Genomic DNA, 12335 nt, shown 5'->3' on the forward strand with positions numbered 1-12335 from the left:
GTGGGCTAAAGTTGGAGCAGAGTTCAGCTGGAGAGTTGAAGAATCATGGTGGAGGTGCTGGAGATGACATAGTGAAGGTTGCTTGGAAGGACAGTGTTGCATAGAGAAGATGAGATGGAGAGTGCTGTAATGAAGAAGTAAGGACTAGAATGTGCAGGTGTGTGAAGAAGAAAGTTAGTTGGTGCAGATAAATGGTGGTCCAGGATTTGGGAAAGAGAAAATTTTGAGGAGAGACATTGCGGCTGAATCGGAGATGGTTTTGGTGGAAGTAGCGGTGGGGGAATGGTGGCAGTGTGAACAGCAAAAGGTGAAGACGCCGTTAGTGATATTGGCAGCTGAACAGCGGCAGAGGCGTGGAAGGTGTAAATGGGACAGAGTTGTAAAGTTGTAAAAACGGAGTAGCGACATGGGGAGAAGAGATTAATGGTACATGGGGGTAGTGAGTGAAGGTGGAGGAAAAGACGAGGAGACAAAGAGAGATGTGAAGAGAAATTGCCATTTTTGTGGAATGAAAGGGAAAAGAGATGGTTCTTAGCGAATACATGGCTGCCTCTTCCCTGAAGAAAGGGTGCGCAGTTTCTTGTTGTGTGCAGTGGGCAGAAGTGGATTGGCGGGACAATTAGGCTGCAAGTGAGCGGATTTGGTTTGTTGACTGGTCCAGGAAGGGACAACGTGCATATATTAACTGAACTTAGTCATTGGTGGTGAGTTAAAAGAATGATACCATAAAGGGTTGTGGGAAGAAGGAGCAGGAAGAAGGAAGAAGAAAGGATATAAACTTTCTTGGTGGCACTCTAGAATTTAAACTTGTTGACTGGGAGGCGGAAGTAGCACAGCAGAACTTCATTTCAAGCATTATTAGAGGTGGTAAATGTTTTGAAACCAATTGATTTAAACTGTATTGTGAGAAATGAATTAAATATAGCCTGGTTTATTAAGAATAATAGATATGGACCTTGGATGGTGATTGATAAAATTTATTATGGGGTGTAATTTGGGAAACGTGAATGAATTGAAGTAATTAGAAGGTATAATTTGAATAGTTTTGATTTTGTCTGATTTAAACTGGGTTAAGTGTTTATAGAAATGATATAAAGAATTAAGTCATATATTTGCGAAAATTTTAGAGTGTGTTGATTTAAGTGTACTGTTTAGCTCATAATATATAGAAGAATTATAACTGTTAAGATCTGGATAGTGAAGACCAAGTAAAATGGGTGGGGGATATCTAGACCCCCAAATTAAATAAAGTGGGTCAGGGTGCCTCACCTGGAATACCCAAGTCAGTAGTTAACAATGATAAATCAAGATGCACTTGAAAAATTACAAAATATGATGATGGCAGGTTTCAAAAAAACCCAGGATACTTTAGAGGGCATCAAGGCGGAGCTCAAAGAGGAAATTAGGATAACTAATAAAACAGCTGAGTTTCAAAAACAATTATTGAGTAACATTCAACAAACCCATAAAGTATCAGCAGAAGTGGAAGAATTGGAGGGAAAAATGAAATTGATGTCTGACACGTTGCAAGGCTGGGAAGATAAAAGCAAGGAGATTGACAATAGAACAATTAAATTGGAAATGGAAAAGGCTGCCTACATTTTAAGGTTCCAGAACATCCAAGAGGAAAAGGGAGAAGATGTGCCTAAGAAAATAAATGAACTTTTAGTTTCAAGTGTAGAGGCGGCATTAAAGGACATTAAACATGTGATAGATTGGACCAGAAGAGTGGCCTCATCCTACACGAGGAAATTCAATTTACCAAGGGAAATCCATGTTAGATTTACTAAAGTTTTGATCTGTGAAGCCATTCTGAGAGCAACAAGAGGAGTGGATTTACACTGGAAGGAAAGTAAAATTAAAATTTTGAAAGAAGTACCCTGGAGTATGAGACAGAGAAGGAACAAATACAAGAGATTATCATCCTGGATGATTGAAAATGATATTCAGTTTAGATGGCAAACACCAGAAAGCGTCCTTTTTACTTTTCAAGATAAAAGGTTTAATTTGAACTCAATATATAAGGTGCAAGAATTTTTAGATCATTATGTAGAGGATGACAGGCAATCTTCGGACTCAGCTGAAGAAGAAGGCCGTGAATATGAAGAGGAAGAGGGTGACCAGAAATTTGATCAGATGCAGCAAAAGGCAAAGAAGAAAAGAGACAAGATTAAACGAGATCTCAAATTCAAAAAGACAAAGGAAAGATAGTAGATAGTAACAACCAGAAAGAATAATGGATAGAGGTGGGCTAAAAATAGTGTCGGTTAATGTGAATGGATTGAATGGACCCCAGAAAAGGAAAAAGACTTTCCTACAATTGAACAAATTAAAAGTTGATGTTATATGCTTGCAAGAGACACATATTACACAGAAAGATACAAAATATCTACAGCAAAAAAAGCTAGGTAAATTATATTTGGAGTCAGATCAAGTAAAAAAGAGGGGAGTTGCAACTTATATAAAGGGAAGGATTGAGTCCCATTTGCTGTATGCAACAGGAGACGGTAGAACGCTTCTGGTTGAAATCACTAACAATGGGAAAAAATTTATTTCTAGCTAACATCTACACCCCAAATGAAAAACAAGAGAGATTTTTTAAAATGATATATGACAAGATTGCTAGTATGAATTATCAAGAGTGTGTGTCATAGGTGACTTCAACATGGTATTTGACTCGGAATTAGACTGGAAAACGGGGGGAAAGATAAAGCAAAAAGAATGTCGAAATCAACTTCCTAAAACTTTTCTTAAAATGGTAGAATAACTAAGATTAATAGAAGCTTGGAAAACATGAAGTATTAAATCTCGAGACTTTACTTTTTGCTCCCAAGCTCATGATTCGTGGTCAAGGATCGACATGTGCTGGATCTTGTCTACTATGTTTCTTACTCTTGAAGATGCAATGATTTTACCTTGCTCTTTTGCAGATCATAGCTCAATACAGGTTACCTTGACAAGCTATAAAAATAGACCTCGTTGGACTTTAAATCCTCAGTTATTGAAGGAAGGAGCCTTTTTGAAGCTAAAGATGAAATTAAAATGGTTTTTTTGAGAAAAATTTGGAGGAAGATACTTCAATTCAAACAATTTGGGACCCATTCAGAACCTTTTTTCAGGGGAATTGTGATACGATATTCTTCTAGGAGTAATAGAGAGAGAGCACAAAACTATAAGCAGTTAATAAAAAACTTACAAATTCAAGAAAAAAAATTGAAGGCCAACAACAACAAGGAAATTAGAATTAAAATTCAAAATCTTCAACATCAGATAAATCTATTATTGAACAAAGAATTAGAGAAAAAATTAAGATGGACTAAGCAATTTTTTTAAAATGCCAATAAAACTGATAGGTGGTTGGCTTATAGATTAAAAAAGGAAAAAGAAAGAAGGATGATAAAATGCTTGAAGAATGGAAATTAGACGGAAATTTGGGAAAGAGAACAAATGGAACAAATTGTTAGGAAATTTTACCAAGAATTATATGCGGAACAAGAAATTTCAGAGAAAAAGCAAGAAGAACATATTGAGGGAATTAAGGTGAAGGAAATTCCCACAAAATTAAAAGAGATTTTAGATACAAAGATTACAATTCAAAAAATTGTTGATGCAATAAGAATACAAAAAAAATAACAATGCTCTAGTGTTGGATGGCTTACCAATGGAATTTTACAAAAAATTTTCAGAAGAGCTCCTGCTTCCTTACAAAAAAGTTATGGAAGGTATAGAGGGGACAGCTAAAATCCCAGACTCCTGGAATGAGGCCATGATATCTTTGATCCACAAAGAGGGATATGAACCTACAGACATAAAAATTATAGACCAATATCACTTTTGAATACTGATTATAAAATTTTTGCTGCCATTTTAGCACAAAAGCTCAAGAAAGTATTGTCACAGATAATAGAGGATGACCAAACTGGATTTTTACCAAAAAGACAAATGAGGCAGAATGTAAGAAATTTTTAAATATTCTGGAATACTATCATGATCACCCAGATAAACAAGTTGCTTGCGTTTTCCTTGATGCGGAAAAGGCTTTTGATAATGTCAACTGGAGTTTCATGTTAAAGTGCTTGGAAAAGATCAATTCTGGGTTGTATTTTAAAAGTATGGTCCAAGCTATTTACACAAAACAAACAGCAAGAGTAAACATCAATGGTACATTGACAAAACCAATAAATATTCAACAAGGTACCAGGCAGGGGTGCCCTTTGTCTCCATTGTTGTTTGTGCTATCATTGGAATATTTGATTCAGTCCGTATGAGAAGAATCTGAGATTAAGGGACTAAAAATAAAAGGGAAACATTACAAAGTATAGACCTTTGCAGACGATGTGGTGTTTATTTTGGAAAATCTGATCTCTTCAATTGAAATTCTGAAAAACAAATTGATCCAATATGGTCAAGTCGCTGGTTTGAAAATTAGCTATAAGAAAACTAAATTTTTAGCAAAGAACATGACAAAAGAACAGATTAAAGAACTGGAAATTATATCAGGCTTTGGATACGAGAAAAAGGTGAAATATTTAGGTATTAATTATAATAGCAGTAATCAGAAAATTGATAATGATAAACTCCTAAAGGAGATCAAAAAAGACCTAGAGAGGTGGAGAGATATACCTTTATCGCTTCTAGGAAGAATTGCGACTATTAAAATGAATGTTCTCCCAAGGTTGTTGTTCCTGTTCCAAATGATTCCTATAATCCTTCCAGAAGCCTTTTTTAGGCAGTTGAATACCTTAATCTCTAAATTTATTTGGCAGAACAAGAGACCTAGAATTAAATTGAAAGTTTTACAGGACGTCAAGCATAGAGGGGGTTTCGGTCTCCCGGACTGGCAGTTATACCATAGATCCTGTTCATTGGTGTGGCTTAAAGACTGGGTCACATTAGCTAATAAAAAGACATTGGCTTTAGAAGGCGCAGACCTCCCGCGAGGATGGCACTTTTACATGTGGTATCAACCCCCTGCCAAAAATAGCTTATTTACCAGACATGAAATTAGGAAAACACTATACAAAACATTGCAATGGATAAAACCACATTTTTTCAATAAGGTGCTGAGGTGGTTATCCCCATTGGAAGAAACTTGTTAAATTGGGATGAAATACCTACTAATCATACATTATTGGATAGCCATGCGAATCTGAAGATTGATCCAGACTTGCAATTGGATTGGGAAACCAAGACACAAATTCAGTCAAGATATATGAAGGATAAGATACTGGGATTTGAAAGAAAAATAAATGATTTAGATCTAATTTGGATTGGTACTGAAGAGAAATTGATTGAAAAAATATATAATCTACTTTTAGGACTAAGAATGCAAGAAGAAATCGTTAAAGAAAGTATGGTAAAATGGATGCAGAATATAGTCCATATAATTGCATTAGCAGATTGGGAGAAGCTATGGAAAATGAATATAAAAATGACTAGATCCTCTACTCTTAAAGAAAACATATATAAGATGATTTATAGGTGGTACATTACTCCTCAGAAGCTTTCTATCAGAATACCTCAAACAGATATTGGAAGTGTCAGAAAACAATTGGTTCTTTCTATCATATGTGGTGGCAATGTGGAAAGGAGAGAAGTTATTGGACTCAAATACATGCTTGGCTACAGAAAATAAAAATAAATATAAACCACCTACCTGAACTTTATCTTTTGAGTATATGTCAAACCCCTACTTTTAAGACACAAGTTAGATTTTTGGTTCATGCAACTACGGCTGCAAGAATTATATATGCTAGGTACTGGAAGACACCACAAATACCTAAGAAAGAAGAATTTGTGCAAAAACTGTTAGAAATAGTTGAAATGGACTTTCTTTCAGCCAAATTCTTGCAACAAAGTTAAATCAATGTAAAGAAGTTTGGCAGCCCATATATGATTGGTTGAGCATGTAGAAATAGTAGTAATAAAGGAGAGGGGTGATGGAAAAGGTTTGATGAAACTGATAGATGAACTTAGAATTAGAATTACGGTAGATCAAAATTCTCTCCCCCAAAATGTTTATGTGGCTTTTTCCCCCCTTCTATTTATTGCTTTTGTTTTTGCATTGTTATAATGTTTGTGTTATTGTTATTGTTTTTGTTGTATATTATTTTTTTAAAAATAAAATACTTATAATGAAATACCTGAAAAGGTTGCTTTATTCTTGTGTCTGGTAATCAAGGATTGATTGTCCAATGTATAGCTATATATGACTGGTTTATTTTGTTATTTCTGTATATCTTTTTTGCCTTATTTATAATCTGATATATGTCAATAAAGGCTTATGTTTATTGTTTGTTGCTTAACTATCCAGTTGAAATTTTCAGTTGGATTTAAGTAGGGCCTGCAGAACAGAGCTCTTCTACTTGGCTTTTGGGTTTGTTAAGTGAGCTGCTTTTTAATGTTATTTGCACTATGCTTTAAATTGGGATGTTAATGTTTTAATTATTGTTAGCTGCCTCAAGACGGCCTGGCAGGGTGAGGTGGCATACAAATTGAATAAATTAATGCTGAGAACTTTGCAGTGAAGTTTTGACAGATGTGAACATTGTGATCTGCTTTCCCTTTATTATTTTCTGCCTGATCTAGCAATGTATTGATCGTCACTGTGACTGCACGGTAGCTGTGCTGGGAGAGTTTCCTTCTGACTTGCAGTCATTTTTGTACCTGCATAGTAAGAGAAATCCATCCCCCCCAAGACCTTGGTTAGGTTAAGTAATTAAATGCCATTGTGTGAGTTTGTGGAAAACTATAATTCTCATGGAGAGCCAAACATATTGGCAGCCATTAATGCAGATGTGCATCAGTCAGATTCAAACATCAAACAGTAAGACTTTTAAAATTACCCAGTATTTATATATGACTGACTATTTTTATTTATTTATAGAATTGGCAGCAGACTGTTGGCAATGTGTGGAGGGTTAACTGTGTATGAATGCATGAATGGAAAGCATGAGGCTTGAGATATCTTGAGCAACCTGACCTGCAGGGGAAAAGACTGGAGGGGGGGGGGGCAATGGCCTAAGGGATTGCCTCCTGTTGGGGCCATCCCAAGAATGCTCCCATCCAGGGCCACCCCCCACCCCCCACAAGGCCGTTTTTTTCCTCCCAGTCTGCCCCTGCTGAGATGTCTGTCAAATTGTCAGTTCCTTGTTCATGCATTAGGCAAACAAGGCATGAGTCAAACCATTCAATGTTGAAGTCTCTGTACCTGGATTGCACCTATTGGGGAGCTGAGGAATCTCAATTTGTTTTTTTGTCTTCAGTTGTAGCAAATTTTTCTCTGAGGGTTACCTGCAGATTCCACTATCTTTTGACTTATTTATTTATTTACATTTGTATCCTGCCCTCCACTGATGGGCTCAGGGTGGCTAACAACAGTTAAAACAACATAGTGCTAAAATAAAATTGTAATAAAATTATTAAAAACATTTCATACAATTTCATACAATTTTTTTTTAAAAGACACCACATTTCATTCAATTCCAGTCAGACTTCTCAGGTGTACTTGGCTGGTAAAAGTTTATTTTATTTTATTTTTTTCTATTTATATTCCCATGTCACCTTTAAGCAACACAGTTTTATTCTATAAGCTTTCATATGCATGCATATTTCTTCAGAAGTATCTGAAGAAGTGTTCATGCACATAAAAGCTTATACCTTGAATAAAACTTTGTTGGTCTTAAAGGTGCCATTGGACTCAAACTTTGTTCTGATGCTTGAGAGCAACTTGGCTACTAGGGTTGCCAATCCCCAGTTGGGGGCAGGGGATTACCCCAATTTGGAGGCCCTCCCCTCACTTCAGAAAGCAGGGTGGGTGGGAGGGAAATGTCTGCCAGGCTCTCCATTATACCCTATGGAGACTGATTCCCATAGGTTATAATGGAGAATTGATCAACGGGTATCTGGGGCTTGGGGGGGGGCTACTTTTTGAGGTAGAGGCACCAAATTTGTGGCATAGCATCTAGTGCTTCTCCTCAAAATACCCCCCATGTTTCACAAAGTTTGAACCAGGGGGTCCAATTCTATAAGCCCCCAAAGAAGGTGCCCCATCTTCTATTATTCTCAAATGGATGGGAGGCATTTAAAAGGCATGCAGTCCCTTAAATATGATTGCCAGAACTCTCTTCAGAATTCAGTTGTGCTCATCACACCCTTGCTCCTGCTCCACTCCCAAAGTCCCAGATATTTCTTGAGTCAGACCTGGCAACCCTATATCTGAATCTAGAATAACATAAAAAGTATGCTTCCAGCTATAGCAGCCCTTTTAGTAAATGGGATACATCATAATAATAATAATATAATAAATTTTATTTATATCCCGCCCTCCCCGCCTAGGCAGGCTCAGGGCGGCTAACAACAGTTCAATAAAATTATACAATAATTTTTGTGTTCCTCAGCTCCCCAATAGGTGCAATCCAGGTACAGAGACTTCAACATCAGTGGCAACCATGCATCAGATAAATTGATTTTCATAGCTGGTAATGTGAAATGGTAGCTTTAAGGACATGCCACTCTCAAAGGAAGCAAGTACATCAAGAGTGATTATTTGCCAACCAATTCCAGAACAAATATATCTTGCGTTCAATGCCAACAAAAGAGTTTAACTAACAGTAAAGCACTAGTGTCAACTTTCATGCTGCTACATTCTGAGATCACCTTGGCTTTAAAATCATCTATGAATATTTTAACTCCTTTTGTCCATTGGGTAAGTGATTAACAATGACTATTCACTGCTCAAGATCAATGTTTATTAGTTAAAAGGAAAGGCAAGCAAGATCAATCTGTGAGTGGGAACTCATGGGCTGTGCACAGACATTACCACTGTTTGTGAATTTATTGTGCATACTCACCATCAGGGGTGGAATTCTAGCAGGAGCTCCTTTGCTTATTTGGCCACACACCCCTGATGTAGCCAATCCTCCAAGAGCTTACAAAAAAAGAGCCTAATGTGGCCTAATATGCAAAGGAGTTCCTTCTAGAATTCCACCCCTGCACACCATAATAAAATGTATACAGCACTTGCGTGTTTGAAAGAATGTACACATTATTGTAAACTGCAATTGCCCTGTAAGGTATAGTATTTTCCTCATATTGTGGAGAGGCAGGAAGAAAAATAGTTTGCTTAAAGTCATAGAAGAAATGAGATTTGAAGTAGAGACATTCTGAATCTCATCATATGATTTTAGTAACTTTGCTTAATCAACCCATGCTGATTTATTTACAGTTTAACTAGCAAATATTCAAAAACTGATATTGGATACAAATTATCCTTTTTAAAAGTGAGTGGAAGTGGAGGTATGGATATCTGACTTGCAACAGCAGAGACATTTTAAGTCTCATTCTTAAGGCAGAAGTGTTCACTGAGCATTTAAAACAATTCCTGTGCATTCAAGTTTTGATGGAGGGCTAGCAGCAAAGGCTGCCCAGCTGGTAATTATGAGCTAACTCCAAATGTAATGGAGTTGTCATCTTGGCCTATAGTGGGTTTATAGGAAATAAAGCTTTGTAAATACAAGTCCCTGGTCTAAATGCTGGATGCATCATTAAGTTAATAGGATCACAGCACTGTAAAAAGGTTACCGATAAACAATCATGGTTGGCTTTACTGTTTTTACAGAGCAACCCACATACTTGCTTTGTGTTGTAGTATTGTTAAGGGCATCAGCTAATTAGAATAATATTTTGCACCCCAGGGTTTTGTACCATGTTGCAGAGGATATTAGCACTTTTGTCTCTGCCCAACTGCAATCAGTTTTTCAAGAAATGCACCCCCAAAATTGTAATATCATAGATAACTCAGGCACATCTATTGGATAGCACACAGCTGCGCATATTTTTGGAGGTTTAGCCTACTGTTTTATTCAATAGCATAAGGGATCTTCTTGAATCATGTTGCAGCAGTCCATTAACGTGATTAAAAAACTAGAAAAATCACAAAAAATAGGTTTCAACATGCAAATTGACTCAATGACTTATATAAACTTTATTCCAATTTTAATATCTACCTCTCAGTGTCATATTAATCTCATGAAGTAATTATTTAACTCTTGAAATATAACTAAATGACCCAATGCATTTTAAAACGTTATCAGTAACCATTTGGCTCAGAGTGATTGTAATTTTAATTGAATATCTCACCTTCTCTTTAACTCCCTGACATTATCATCATTACAAGATCATTTCAAAAACACCAAGAGGCTCACAATCAAGTAATGTTGCTCATAAACATTCTCACATGAATGCTTCTCTCCTTGGGAAGTATGTACAAAAGAGTTAGGAAATACCTTCTTCTTCCATTCGTGATTTTTTTAAAAGTAAATAATTATTTCTATCATAATCTATGTACAATGGACTCTGGGCTTTCTTAGGTATCACAAGCAAATTAGTACTTTTTCAGTCAAGTACATTTATTCATGTTATAATTTTTTAGAAAATGTGTTCCATGAGAACTATTTGACAGATAGAGGAATAGTCTGCATAACTTTTAACTATATTCATGTTAAACTGGAAACAGACTTATTTTGTGTCCCTATGTCTAGTTCCAGATGGGTGGTTTAAGCCTCCCCAGGGATGGCAGGAGAGCAGATAAAAAAAAAACATGTCCAAACATGCACATCTGCCTGCCGTCCCTGCCTTCAACCCGCCCTACTTGAAATGCAGCTGGTTCAGAAAGGTACCATGTCCAAAGTAGTACCTAATTGCTGGGTGGTGGGGAAGTGTCTTCAAAGTACCCAGGGAGCAGGGGACACTCTGAGCACTCTGGAAGCTCCTCTAGGTTTACCTGCAGCCCAGCCATGTTCTGGGGGCAGGCTGTGTGCTGTCTAGACACTGCAGGGCTCTTTTGTTTCCACTGGCTCACTTCTTGGTCAGCACGCTGCCACCCTGAGAGTGGCAAAGAGTTGCCAGGTCATGCCAGGCCCTCCTGTCTTCCACCATCCTCCAGAGTCTGCTCAAATTCGTGTTTGTTACATCAGTAATGTTGTCCAGCCATCTCATCTTTTGCCGTCCCCTTCTTCTTTTACCTTCTGTCTTTCCCAGCGTCAGGATCTTCTCCAGTGAAGGATCTTCTCATTTGGTGGCCAAAGTATTTAATTATTAAAGTTGCATGGACAGTTCCAAATCCAACATCCCTCTGATGAGCCTCAAATCTCAGAAATATGTTCAATTGTTTGCTGAATATTTGCAATTTGATCTCAAACTTTTGTGAATGCATATTGTCACACTGTTTGCCCATCTACATTCCTAATCTTTTTTATACATTAATTTAATATGGATCATATATAAAAGTGAAGCATCTTACATTCAGTCTGTGTTACCTAAAGTGGACCAACATGTAAACCCTCATTCTCACTCTACAATTTTACAGTAAGGGACCTCCAACAGTAATGGCTGTAGGTCACCATACTGTTTCTGTAAATTTGTGTAGGTTTGACTGACAGGGGTTTAAAATATACATAGAAATTATAGTAAATACTTTAATTTAAAAAATATCAACATTTCTGAGGAAAAATTAAATTTCTTCTTTCCATACCTCTTAATGAATTTTCATTTGTTCAAGTTGAAAGGGACCCAGTTAAAATGGAACATAAAGTATCATACAGAAATATCTCGGAAGCTTTATTTAAAAAATATGGAATGCATTTCTGCACAAATGTGTTGATTAATCATATGATGGTGTTTTGCTTCACTTGGAACGGAACTGTGTGACAAAATTTATTCTACAAAGTTATGGATCAGACATTCAAATCTGTTGGCAGTAGCAACTTGTTTTTTTATGTTTCATGCCAAGCTATTAAATAACTCTGATCATCTTCTGATAAACTCTTGATGTATTAAGACAAATTACACTTAAATAAAGGTCATTAACTCTTTGGAAAATTTTGCAGAAATTTTTCTATTTATTTGTTTGTTTGTTTTTCTATCCCATCCTCTCTGCAAGTGGACTCAGGGCAGCTAATGTGGGGGGAAAATTAATTAGAATGGTGCTTTGGGAAATAAAAGATATGCTATAGTTAGTATTAAGATTCCAGAATTCCTTATGCCTGCTTCTTGACCTTTCTTTACCTTTGTGCCTACTTGACCACAAACACCCTATCTCCCAGCAGGGAGTAAGCACATAAACAATCAATGGAATGTGTATGCAGATATATCCCTTTGAAATCAAGACCCCAGACCCTAAAGTTAACATTTAACTACTCAGATCCCCTGCAATAAAATGTAAATAGCTCCCTTTCCTCTCTAAAATGTAAAAGTGTATGTTATCCTGTTATCTGTCTGGAAGTGTAAATAAATCCTGTATCCTGCTGCATTAGTAGCATCAATAACATCTCAAA

The sequence above is a fragment of the Heteronotia binoei genome, chromosome 3 (genome assembly GCF_032191835.1).
Source record: "Heteronotia binoei isolate CCM8104 ecotype False Entrance Well chromosome 3, APGP_CSIRO_Hbin_v1, whole genome shotgun sequence".
Lineage (NCBI taxonomy): Eukaryota > Metazoa > Chordata > Lepidosauria > Squamata > Gekkonidae > Heteronotia > Heteronotia binoei.